Consider the following 14240-nt stretch of genomic DNA (forward strand, 5'->3'; position numbering starts at 1 on the left):
GCCGTTTACAAAGGCTACAGATGCGGGATAGCAATCAGCGGATGCTTATCGATCTAAATATTAGAGAACAGCTTTCGCGCAATAAGAAGAAATATAATGATTAGTATACACGAGTAATTGAAGAATCCCAGTAGAAGGAGGATTCCTTTCTTAGCTCGAACGCCCAAAGGAGGAAGTCGGTCCCACCAAGGCTCCATGGTCACACCCAGCATGCTCACATGGATGATCGTCGTCGGTCTGCCAGATTTCCTCCAGGTAAACTTCTTTATCTCGTCCTCTTACGTTGAATACGTCACCATCTAATGCCTACCCCACAATAGTGCAACCATTATGTGCTAGGCAGGGGACTTAATGTTGATGGTAGATTTTAGTTCAGGGGCTAAACTTGTAAAACCAATTTTTAATGTGTTGACATCCTGCAAAGGGTAAAGCCGTTTGATGAGTGATGAATACTTCTTCGCTTTATTTACTCGAAGCAATTCGATAAATACCCAAAATTCACCCAGAATGGTGCATGTAGCAACACTCCCAAATATTCTGTGAGTTTTAGCATTATTAATTAATGCATGGTTAGCCTAGTGTTTCATGTGCTGTTCCTAGCCAAGCTCTCATTAGCATGACATGACGATTGAGTGTTTACTCTCAGTAGAGTAACATGAATCTCGAAGTGCCAATTTTGAGACATGCACGAAATACCCGTACAGGCTACTCTCTGACAAAGAGAATTTCGAGTCGATGCACTTTCATCTCGATCAAACGCATTTAATTTCCTTAAGGAAAATCTGGACTGTCCATATCAGTCTCAGAAACGATCACGACCACACAAGTTGGCCGCACAATTTAACAAGCCTAGCCAAACCCTGAAAAGAGTAGGCGATCATTGTGATGACCACCGGCAGGCCCGTTTGTTCCCTAGCCGGTCGAACATCACACGAACTCCTCCCAACACGTCAAACGCCAGCCCTAAAATAGGGTGGTTGCGCTGCTTTGGTAGAAGATCGACGAGCTTAGACTGTTCAAGGCAGTCTTAAAATCATCACGACCGTCCAACTTCACCATCCTGGTTGGACGACTTAGATCATCCCGCGAATGATCATTGAAGCGCCAATGCACACATTGGCGGGCCCACTATGTCCCTACCTGATCGGCTTGCTCACGACATGGCCATAGAGTCATGAACGTTTGCTCAAAACACGATGGGCGTGAGGCTTTAGAGGGTCATCACACTAGCGTCTTAAATTGATCTCAACCATCCAACTTAGCCAACATATTTGGATGGCTTAGATCGCGCCCAGGACCATCAGACAGGTACACATGTGTTCACCGTCGGCCCAGTGTGGGCCCCACACGGTCGGTCTCCCCAAAGGAGGAGGATATCCTTCCAAACTGCTTAGCCAAAGTCACGCATGTGTGACCGTTTTAAAACCCTAATTAGGGTTTGCAGCGCTATGTAACTGTCGCAGTTCGATCGCGTCCATCCATCTTCGCCAGCCTTAACGGAGGGTGTATATATAGACTTAAGAGGTACCAAGAGTATCAACGTGATCACCGTGGGCCCACTTATGCGTGTGACCGATCGGCCTAGGCCAACCATGGCCGAGCGCCTCGAAACGCACGCCCAAAGAAGGCATGTCACGTGGTTCCCAAATCCTTTGCGGCAAAGGATTTCTATCGCAAATCTATCACGACCACTCATCTTTGCCAATCGACTTGAGTGACTTAGACCACACCTTCATGAGACAAAGTGTGTTACAGCATAGCTCGGTCAACCTCGCATGCGTTGCTATCTCAAGCATGTTTGTCAATGTTAGTGATCAAAACTATAAGTCTTGATTTCTATCCTACATAGCTAAGTCTCGGACTAGGATAGAAAAGTGTAGTTGATCTCAAGGACTTCATGGCGATTCATCATACAACGACGAAGATCTATACAAGGAACCGTGGAACTTCATCAACAAAAACGTATGTGGAGACTTGAACTTATCTATCACTCAAAAGTTTATCTCTTCTATCTCCTACTTATTATGAGACAAAAGTCGTATGCTATATAGACTAGATCATACACATTTGATATTTCGAGCTGAGCATTCATTGCTTATCTTTTATCTCGAAATCGTGTTTCGGTAAAGCGTTTCACTTTGATCAAGGTTATCTTCACCTAGTGACGAAAGTCATGAAAAGTTTCAATCACTTTGAGAATTGCTCTGACGTGAATCGGTCTGTGAATAACGGCTACATAGCGTCCTCTGAGAATGTCTCAATGATTGAAATGAGAGTTTAGATTACATAACCATGTATTCCTTGAACCGAAGTTTTCTAACTTTGTTGATCAAGAGAAATCGGGAGGATTGTGGAATTGGCTTGCCAAGTCCGCGAACTTTCGGAAGTTCTCGACCGAGAATTTCTGCTGAGATTTTCCGAAACTCGTTTGTGTGCTTAGTCCGCGAACTCAGTCCACGAACCCAGTCCGCGAACTGGCGCAAGTTCTCTTTCCGAGAAATTCTGCTGAGTTTGGAAAACTCAACCGATTAACTTAAGTCCGCGAACTTGTTTGTGAACCTAAGAGGTTATGATCTAAAGATGTGCTCTGAACATGAAACATTAAATTACTAAGGAATGCTTTATGCAAACCGTGGCTATAATGTTCATGAGCTGATTCAATCGAATCGAATCATCTTTGTTTCAATTGTGTCTTATGTAGTTACATAAGATCTCACAGCAATTGAAAAACTATTTAACTAGTTCATTTGAGTCAATTGAACTAGTTATGGTGAAGAAGAACAAGGTTAATATGAAATGCTCATATGGTTAACCTTTTGAGTTACTATGTTGAACCAACATACACGTACACGTTTGGGCATGGTTTTCATGAACCCAGTAACGTCTACCCAAGTGTGTGTGACAAACTAAGTTTTCGATCTAACGATTGAAAAATATTAGCTTGAATCTAAATCAGGTTTTCATCTAACGGTGAATAAGGATTGCTTTGTAACTAAGGAAAAACCCTGATTTGAAGGCTATATAAAGGAGACATCTAGCATTGTGTAAAACTAATCCCCACACATCTGTGTACTACTAGTGCGCCCGCTAGAGTCGATCTCCATTAACCTTTGATTTTCTTCTCTAAAATCAGGTTAACGACTTAAAGACTTTATTGGGATTGTGAAGCCAGACCGATACTACTTTATCGTAGTTGTGTGATCTGATCTTGCATCTTCTATCGTACGAGTACAATCGATTGATTGGCTTGAGATCGTGAGAGTTCTCCGATATGAAAGATAAAGAAGTCACAAACATCTTCGTCTCTCTGTTTGTGATTCCTCGACAAACCTCCTGTGTAGTCAGGAAGGATTGTAGAGAGGTGATTGATTAATCTAGGCTGTTCTTCGGGAATATAAGACCGAATTATCAATTGGTTCCTGTTCACCTTGATTTATATAAAAAAACGGAACAAAACCTAGGGTTTATCTGTGGGAGACAAATTTATCCTTTTATAGACTTTTCTGTGTGAGACAGATCTGTTTATTATCAAGTCTGTGATTTTGGGTTACATCAATTCTTGATTGTGGGTGAGATCATCTAAGGGAATCAAGTGCGCAGTCTCCTGCTGGGATCAGAGGCGTAGGAGTAAAACTATACCTTGGATCGGTGGGAGACTGATTGGGGTTCAACTATAGTCCAGTCCGAAGTTAGTTTGCAGTAGGCTAGTGTCTGTAGCGGCTTAATACAGTGTGTATTCAATCTGGACTAGGTCTAGGGGGTTTTCTTCATTTGCGGTTTCCTCGTTAACAAAATTTCTGGTGTCTGTGTTATTTCTTTTCCGCATTATATTTTATATAATTGAAATAATACAAGTTGTGCGTTAAGATCATCAACTTCTCTAATCCAAATTTTGGTTGTTGATTGTAGTTGATTGATCCTTGGATATTGGTCTTTGGTACCGTCCAAGTTATCTCTTTTTGATAAAGACTCGCAGATTTCTATTTGCTTGAGTAAAGATCAAATCGAGAGATTGAGATATAAACTCTTTGATATATCTTTTTATTGATTGAGTCTGACTGTCTAGTTGATTCTCATAAAAAGTATATTGGAGTTTGTCCATACAGATTGCTAAGCGAAATATTGGGTGGTGTTATTAGACCCCCGCTTTTTCAATTGGTATCAGAGCAGGAAAACACGTTTAAGACCTAACAAGTCTGTGTTTGTAGCAATCTGACTCTATGGACAGAGGTGCTATCTCTATTAACGTACCATCAGTCTTCGACGGCTCCAGTTATTTATGGTGGAAAATTGCTATGCGATCTTTTCTTCAATGTGTGATTTTCAATCATGGGTATATATGGTGAATGGTTATGATGCGCCCGTTGTTGCAGCTGGAGACGGAACTGTTCCCAAGAATATTTGTGAATATAATGCCGCCGAGACTCTTGCTGCAAAGCAGAATTCTGAAGGGCTAAATGCTATCATACATTCCATTGCCCCAAGTCTTCAACACCATGTGTGTAATTGCACTAGGTCTAAAGATGCTTGGGATATCTTAGAAACCGTATTTGAAGGAAACTCCAGTGAAAAGGAAGCTAGGATTCAAAACCTCAATTCCGATTGGGAGAACCTTCGTATGGCAGATGAAGAAACATTTGATGAGTTTAATCACAAAGTGTCTGAAATTGTTAATGCATCTTTTGCATTGGGTAAGACTATTCCTGAAAAGGACATTGTGATGAAAATTCTCAGATCGCCACCATCTAGATACGAGTCTAAGAAGCATGCCATCGTTGAGGGGAATAACCTCAATAATCTTTCCAGAAACACCTTGGTTGGGAAGCTAAAGATCTTTGACCATGAGCATACATCCAAAGTCGGTAAGGATGTTGCCTTTAAAGTACAGATGAACACTAAATTACTTGCCAAAGGTAAAAGTGTTCATGTCTCTGAGTATGATCAGTCTGAGAATGATTTTTCAGATGAAGACCTTGACAAGTCGGTCTCCTTAATCACAAGACAGTTTAGGGATCTTCTGTTAAAGAGAAGTAAACGGTTTTCAAGAGACAAACCTAGGTCATCAGACAAACCTCACGGTCGTGCACCTCCTAAAAACAGGGATGCTGACGAGGACATGCCTCAGTGCTTTAAGTGTAAGGGTTTTGGCCATTTTGCTAACGAATGCCTAAATCGTAGAAAATACACTAGAAACAAAGGTCTAGCTGTAACACTTGATGAAATGTCTGAAACCTATGATTCCGATGAAGATAGGAAATCAAGTGTAGGGCTCCTTGGTGAAAACATCGATTTTGATACTTGTAGCAATACATATATCAACCTCAATGGGTTCGGAGAAGAAGGAAACCCAATCAAGCTGGAAGATTCTCTAACTAGAAACCTTGTCAATAATGTTTCAGGATCTACTGTATGTCTAGATGCTTGCACATCTCAGATGCCTGAATACTATCCAAGTTTGACGTGCTCGTTTTGTTCGATGAAGGGACACGAACTATCAAGGTGTTACAAGTACAAGCACCAAATAAGGCACGCCATCAAACTTCAACGAAGATCAATTAGCAAGGAAGCTGAAACTTGCTCAGAAGACCGCCGAGGTATGTAGGATCTTATCTTCGTCTAAGAAGTTTGTTTCCAGGGCTAGAGTAAGACCATTTGAAAAGAAAGTATGGTCGAATCGTTTTGATAGATAGAAGTATGAAGATTCCTACCTTGAGGAAAAAGATGGACAAATTGTTGTTCATCGCAACACAACTTGATTATGTTGTTGGGAAAATCTTGTCTCATGTGCCTGATCGAAAAAGAGACAAGATTGAGTGCTGATTCAGGCTTCAGTAAAGTTTTTCCTTTTTTTCTTAGATTTGTTATTTTCTGTCTATCAAATAAAATAAAGGGTTATTATTGATAATTCTACTCTTTATAGGGTTTTAGAGTTGGGCGTATACGAACCTCTCAATAGGTTTCGAACCCCACATTCCTTTTTCCTTTTTGACATCCTATATAAGATTGCTTGTTGAGTTAAGTGATTCAATCACACAAATCCAGCTGTCTATAACTGTTCTCAAAGCACCATGTCATATGGAAAGGATGTCAACATGATTGTTAAATCTTCAATCAAGGAAAAAGAAAAATCTCATATTTCTAAGTCCCTGAAAAGAAAAAGAGGGAATACAAGAAATCCCAGGGTTGTTCCTTCCAACTCTCAGAAGTTTTCTGATGTTCTTGATGAGTTGAAGAAAGTAAGAAAGGAGATTCATGAAATAAAGGCTTTTGTGTCAAAGTCCTTAGAAATTCAGAGAGCCTTGGTACGTCATAATCAGCCAAGACAGTTCGTTGATATAAACTCCTATCTTCGTGAACCGTATGTTCCAATGGCTGTTGACAACAAGGAGTTTGGGAATGATGCTGAATTTCTCAAAGGCATTATCGCCTAGGATGTCTTCTTTTTGGATTAGTTGGAAGAATAACTAGTGCTTTGAATAGTGATGATTGTGACTACACATAGCTATTTTTGTTTTCATCTTCTTATGTTATTTTTTAGGTTTATTGGTATTAAATTCTAAAAATATTTGGAGGATGATGTTTATTGCAGTATTTTAACGATTTGTGATATTGCAATATTTTTATGGGATATGTATTGTTTACGTCCGTGAACTTGAAGGTCCCATATTGCAGTCAAAAGTAAAGTCGTTCATGAATCGGTATTCGTATTGATGAAAGGACGAATGGACTTTTGACATATACAAAAGTTATGCCTATGCAATCATGTATTTGATGGAAAATAGGATAAAATCTTTTGTTGAACAAGGATAAAGTCTATTATGTCGTTATGATGGAAAATAGAATAGATCCTTGTATGTTATCCACGGTATTGATCTTCATTGATCCATTTTATTATGTTTTACCATGAAGGCTCCATTGTGTGTCTTATGTTGAGCACCTTACAACTAAGTCGATTTACCTTGGCTTTGTTGGTTGTTCCATAAGATGTTATATGTTGAGAATTAGAAACTAAATTAATAAACTAGTTTGGTTATTTAGTTAGTACTCCATAAGTTTTATTTCTTATGTCGAGTACATGTACGGTTAAGGTTGTCATATTCTATGATGAACTTAGTCGGGGTTTCATAAGTTCTTTTATGTTGAGCCCAAAATAATTGAATTGATTACTTCGGTGATTAGTTTGGTTGTTTGTATTCCAATTAGATTAATTATAGGTTCTCTTGTAATTAATCCAGTTGAGTTTTCATATATTCCACAAGTTCTTGTGTTGAGTATATGATAGGCTACACTATCATGTTCTTTGGTTAATGTAGTCATATATTCCATAAGGTTTTCCTTATGTTGAGTATTTGAACGGTTAAGTTAGTCATCTCCGTGTGGTTAACTTAGTCGTAGCTCCGTGAGTTTACTTATGTTGAGCACTTTCAATTAAATTGATCACTTTTGTGGTTTGATTTAGTTGCGTATTCCAATTGGATTAATCATGGGTTTACTTGTGGTTAATTTGGTTGAGCTTTGGATATAGAAAATCATTCATATGGTTTTTGGTGTCCAATAAAAAATCCTTCTTTTCTTTCAAAATTAAGGTCGCTCTTGTTGTTCTCTCGGGAATGACATCAAATGGGGGAGAGTTCTTTGAACTTGTGCTTAATGGTAATATCTTGCGGGGAATGCGGCTGTGGAATTTTATGGGGGTTGTCTTGTATCTAAAAACTCTTTGATGAATGCTGTAAGCTTCGGCTATTAGATTGCATCTAAATTAAGTTGGTATGTATTTTTCTTTTGGTCATGAAATGTCTCTTGTGGAAATTTCATTATGATCCCATTCTTGTACCTTTTGCCAAATTTATTGACAAAAAGGGGGAGAAATATTGTAGTTCATACTACAAATACATATGGTTTTCGGATCTTTGTGTAAGGGGGAGTGGTTTCCATGATCGATATGGAGAATTGACTAAGGGGGAGTGATACATATCACCATAGTGTTATTGTTAAAGTCGTGATACAATTGGACTTTGATGTTATATAATAATACTATGACACTGTATAATAATGATCGAGAATCTAGATTTCTCTCATTGTTATAGCTACGGATCTTCAACAACGATGGTGCTAAACTTACAACCTTTGGGATCATTAGAGTACTTGGAAGGACGAAGATTTCAAGGAACGTTGAAGATTAGACTATGGAATAGGATCCACTAAAGTTTATCTTTTTTGTATTCCATATGTATTAATAGTTTTGTCACTAAAATTGACAAAGGGGGAGATTGTTAGAGCATATCTCGGTCAACCTCTCATGCGTTGTTATCTGTAGATGGGGAAAAACGATTTGATGGTTTTTAAAGAATTGATGAGACGACCGTACGGAGGAGACTCCTCGAACCGAGCGAAATGTTAAACCTCACACAGATGCACCGCTGCAAAGGGGGTGCTTTAGATTCGAGAGATCAATCTGTAGTACTCCGGCCTAAATCAAGACAATGACCATTCCAGAGTAAATTCGGTCACAAGAGAGGATGGGTTGATATGTAGGAGGGAAGTTGAGAAATGTGTGGAATCAATGGTAATCAAAGATTGTGGGTGTGTGAATTCTGAATATGATAAGCTCTGAATGATTGAAATTGCTGAATTGAGAGTAGTTGCTCAATTGATGAGTTGATGATCTCGTGTTGTCAGTTTGACGTGAGATTGATGATATTGTCGATGTCGATGATTCAATCATGATTCAGAGACTTATTTATATTGTTGGAATTTTAGACACCATGATTCCATGAAGTGTGACAGTTGATGGAATCAAGGAGTGGGGAAGTGGAGATCGTGTTTGAAACCAGTTGCTCAACGTGTGGAGACTTGGTCGATTTTCCACCCACTACCTCGTGAATTCCTTCAACTGATTGCACGACTTTCTCACATTCGATCGTGTGTTTGAACACACGTGTCGTAGACCGCCAGACCAAAACCCTAAGTGATATCCCCCCAAGTGACACGATTGACGTCTCGTGGTTTGTTAGTCAATTGATGACTTTGTGGTTTGATGGGACGATGAGTCCTTGTAGTTGCTGAGTTGAACATGATGTTCTGAAACTCATGAATTGAACATGTCATGAGACAGAGGTATAGTTCTTACGATGAAGTGAGCAAGTATTGCTCATTCGATGGATCGTTGAATATTGATTGTTGGACCAATATTCCTTGGTTTGAGCAAATATTTATCATCTGAGCAAGTGTTTCTCATGTGATGAATTGTTAAATATTTGATCGTCTGACCATGTGTTGCTCATCTGATGGATTATTGGTAGCGTACCAAAAATATTAATTAGGATACTGGTCGCTGTACCGATCATAATTAATAAAATTAATGACCATGAGGTGTCGTGGAATTATTAGGATTGGAATCTGGGATGATGATCCTTGGATTCAGAAACCCTAATTTGATCAATTGATGATCAATTCATGGTTCGTCATAAGTTTAGTAGAAACGCTGTAGAATCTTCGTCCGGAGTCGGATTTTGATGATCTGCATGTGAAAATTCAAGCCCGGAAAATTTCCAAGATTTAGAAGATAAGCTTTTTAAGTTTTCAGAGCCTGAAAAAGGAGAAATAGTAAACTTCCAGGAGACTTCCAGAACTTTTTCAGATTGCGCGTCACTTGATATTTTGGCCACATCTACTCGCTCGTTCATCGGATTGTCATAAAATTTTGACATGTCATAGAGGACATCTATACGAAGAGAATGACATATGACCCATCCTCAGATTCCTTGTATATTGCTCCCAGTTCGTCTCTTAGTACAGAGCATAGTTCAGTTTTTTCAGACGGACTCATCGTAAAATGTGTTTTCATGACTTTCATGTTATTTGCTCGTGCCTTGAATGTAGTATAATGAAATTTGATGATATTTCCTTGCGAGTATACTGTGTTTCATAATCTCCTTTGGATTCATTACTCTAACCTCATGTAATCTTCGTATTAGATGCTGAATACCGAAGTTGAGGATACTGAAACCAATGATGATAACTCTAACCCTTCCAAAGTTATTGATGAAGAGACAGCCATCCCTACACTTAGAGGCCATGAGAAGATCGCTGCTGATGTTATGGAAAACCAGATGGTTGTTGCCTCAGTGATAGAAGAAACCGAGATAACATCGGAGAATACCGAAGGAACTGTTACTTTGGTCGTGGAAGCCGCTCCAGTGACTGAGAACCGTATAATAGTGTATGAATATCCAACTGCAGGGGTTTCTTTCGATCCTCCCTTTAACACTTCACTCCCTTATCATGAACTGGTCGGTGGATTCAGCGTTCCGATTGGATATGCACGCTTGTACGAGATGATATGGAAGAAGTTTGGCCACATGATCGTTGACAGGAACCCTGGGCGTGCTTATGCTTTAACCATGCAAGTAGGTGTTATCTTGCGTGTCATGAGTGATATGCATATGATACCCAAGAATACCGTGACTCCAAATATACTCTTTGATTGGGAGTTTAACTTGGAGAATTCAGAAAGACTTGGCCTCAACGTGAAATGGCTTCGTAAGCAAATAAACGTTATCAAGGATTTATGTGAGAAGAACATACCCTTTCCTAATGATGCTGCGAAGGAGAAGGAGGACAAGATTGCCAAGTTGACCGAGGAGTTGAACAAGGAGAGGGCGGCTTTGCAAATCTTGAAGGATGCTGATGAGCGAAAGCCTTTTCTTGCTGATCTCTTGAACTTCTGAACTTCTGAGAGATGTGAGGTTTATATTTGGGTTTTGATATTTAGACGGTTTTGGATTGACCGATGGTTAAGGATTTTCTTGTAGATTTGATAGAGATTTTCTTTTACGAAATATGAACTGAATTTTGATAAATTGCTGAATTCAAATACTGATTGCAAGTATTGCAAATATTTTGGAGGAATTGAAATACAAATGAAAGAAAATCCTAAATGCTAAATCCAAACGCTATGAATGCTTCGAACGCCCAATACCTTAAATGTCCAATAATTTCAGATAAACGCCTTGAGCCAATTTTCGTGAATTGTTGGTAGGGTTCTGTCATCTGTGTTGATCAATTTATAGGATCCTCCGGCCACGGACTTAGCTACCATGAATGGTCCTTCCCAATTGGAGTTCCTTGTAGAATGAAGACCGCGCTGAACTGCTTTGAGAACCAGGTCCCCTTCATGAAACTTGTTAGGCTTGGTCGATCGTGCCTTGAATATCTTCCGCTGATTCGGAATTCCCTGTTTGACGGAATTCCACGATTGTGGCACATATGGACACTCGCGCGGAAGAGAGTATCCAGCATAGTGTTGATCATGCTTAGCCAGGTCTTCACAATAAACCTCTCGATGGAGTGACCGATTTGAAGAAGTTCTGAACCCAACCATTGAGTGTAATATTGCTGAGGTGAAGTTACCCACTCGTAGCTTTTGATGACTGCTAAATTGTTCATGGGGAGAAGTCCCTGGACCATAGTAGTATTTGAACATTGGTAATATTGGAGCATGAGGAGGAATAAGACTTGCCTGAGCTCGAAACCTTCTGACAAAGGTGTGCGGATTTTCTCCAAGTTCCTGCGTAAGTCCCATCAGAGTTTTTACTTCTTCCAGATGCTCAAACGGTGGTGTCCTCTGCTTCGTCTTCCGACTCGGAATCCTTGTCGATGACAGGATGTGTTGAAGGCATCGTTATCCTTCCAGCATGAATCCAAGTTCTTCCAAGGACCATGTCGTATCCAGGGTCTTCCCGGATTATGAAAAACTTGGCCTCAGTGCAGATCAATCTTTCCGTAACTTTGAGAGTGATGAAGCCGTATGCGTCTCTGGAGATTCCTTCGTGGTCCCTGATTGCTATGGGAGCGTGGGTGGCTTCCTGTCGAGTAATACCAGCAGCTCTGAGAGTTTTCAAAGGGATGATGTTGACAGCGGTACCAACATCGACGAACGCCCTTTGAACTCATTTCCTTTAATGTGCACTGTGGTGAGCAGTCCCCAGTCATACATTTCTTTGTCGGTGGCTGAAGGTTCGGTGGTGGTTCTTGGATCAGCAACGTTTTCCGGACACGATGTGGTTCAGTGCAGCAAACATGTCTTTCCTTTGAGCTTTCGAAAGATACAACAACTCGCAGACATGTTCGATCAGAGATTGGACCGCTTCCTTGACAGGAGGTTCAGAGATGGTAAAAGTTCTGACTGGGAGGGGTTTTTTGTGCACTCCCTCAGTCCCCAGGTTGAGCTCTCCTGATTCGACCTTTTCTTTGAATATGCGCTTCAAAATTTTGCAATCACTTGTGGGATGGCTGACGTATCTATGGAAGCGGCAATACCGAGGATTTTCCATGGCTCTTCAGTTGGTTCCTTCTTGACATAAGGCAATTTGATTGCACCATCTTGGATCCAGGCATCGAGTAGTTCATTAACTTCTTCCATTGAACAGGGAAAATCAGGTGCTTCTGGATCTTCCGTATGCTGAGGAGGGATTTCGAATTCTCCTTCTTGTGTGCCTTTGAAGGGGTGGAGGAAGTCTGCTTGTGCTGTGGTTCTGCTTTTCGCTTACTCCCTTCTGCGACAGCATTTGTTGAAGGTTGCAGGTTGTACTGCTTGTTGATCAAACGCCTGCTTCCTCGAGTGTCTTTTGAATCCTCAGTCTTTGTAGACTTTGCTCTTTCCAAAAGAGCGGGTGCAGTGGTTGCCGACCTTTCGCAGCTTCGTGAAGCTCTGAGAAAGTCTGGAATCGAAGGTTCTAGCAAGGCCCTGTAGACCGGGAGCATGCCATTGATGCACAAGTCCACCAGTTGTTGCTCCGTGACGTTTGGGTCATGACAATCCAGGGCTTGGACTCTGAACCTTTTCACATAATCATTGGGATTTTCACTGACCCTCTGAAACATTCTTCCAAGGTCGGAGAGGGTGACTTGTTCTGACACGAAGAAGTATTTCCTGTAGAATGCGTTAACCATTTCTCCCCAATTGTTGATAGTCCCTGTGTGATGTGTTATACCAGGTGTATGCCTGCCTTTCAGAGATTTTGAGAATTCCTTGAGACGAACGACATGATTATGTTCATGTTCTCCCAGGGCTTCGAGAAAACGAGAGACATGTTCCCGAGCATTGCCAGTTCCATCATACAAGGTGAAGTTGGAGAAACGTAACCTTTGGGGAGTGGAATCCTCTGCGTAGCGGCAGGATAAGGAGGTTGATGACGATGGTCATGCGATGTTTGTCTTTTCCACGGTTCTAAGAGGTCTCCAGATCCTCGCGAGTGATGAATTCGATGATCCCTTCGCTGATGAGTTGTCTGCAGCAGTTTTGCGGACTTCGTCGTCTTCTACTGTATGGATTGGAATTACTTCAGGATCGTCTGAGGATTTCTCCTTCTCCTTTCCCTTCTTCTTTTTCTCTGACATCTTGTCAGTAAGAGTTTTGAGATAATTACACAGCTCCTTCTGTGCAGCAGCCATGTCAGTCTGATTCTTTGCAAGAGTCTCTGCGCTTTGATAAGATCAGCAATGGTAGGTGGTGGATCTCCTCTGACTTCTTCAGGGTGTCGTCCGGACAGTGGATGACCTTCGACGTGAGGAGGAGTAATGTCACCACCATCAGTGTTGGAGGTCGGAATTGTCTCCGGGATATTCTGATTGTTGTTGTTGCTAGTGCTAGCACGGTTTGTGTTAGGATTCGTAACTGAACCTGACCTGAGATCAACCATCTTGTGAAATTGTGAGATTGCAACCGAGAGAATGATCTCCCACTGTGGTCGCCAATCTGTAGATGGGGAAAAACGATTTGCTGGTTTTTAAGGAATTGAGGAGACGACCGTACGGAGGAGACTCCTCGAACCGAGCGAAATGTTAAACCTCACACAGATGCACCGCTGCAAAGGGGGTGCTTTAGATTCGAGAGATCAATCTGTAGTACTCCGGCCTAAATCAAGACAATGACCGTTCCAGAGTAAATTCGGTCACAAGAGAGGATGGGTTGATCTGTAGGAGGGAAGCTGAGAAATGTGTGGAATCAATGGTAATCAAAGATTGGGTGTGTGAATTCTGAATATGATAAGCTCTGAATGATTGAAATTGCTCAATTGAGAGTAGTTGCTCAATTGATGAGTTGATGATCTCGTGTTGTCGATGACGTGAGATTGATGATACTGTTGATGGATTCAATCATGATTCAGAGACTTATTTATATTGGAATTTTAGACACCATGATCCATGAAGTGTGACAGTTGATGGAATCAAGGAGT

Source organism: Papaver somniferum, chromosome 3 (genome assembly GCF_003573695.1).
Source record: "Papaver somniferum cultivar HN1 chromosome 3, ASM357369v1, whole genome shotgun sequence".
Classification (NCBI taxonomy): Eukaryota; Viridiplantae; Streptophyta; class Magnoliopsida; order Ranunculales; family Papaveraceae; genus Papaver; species Papaver somniferum.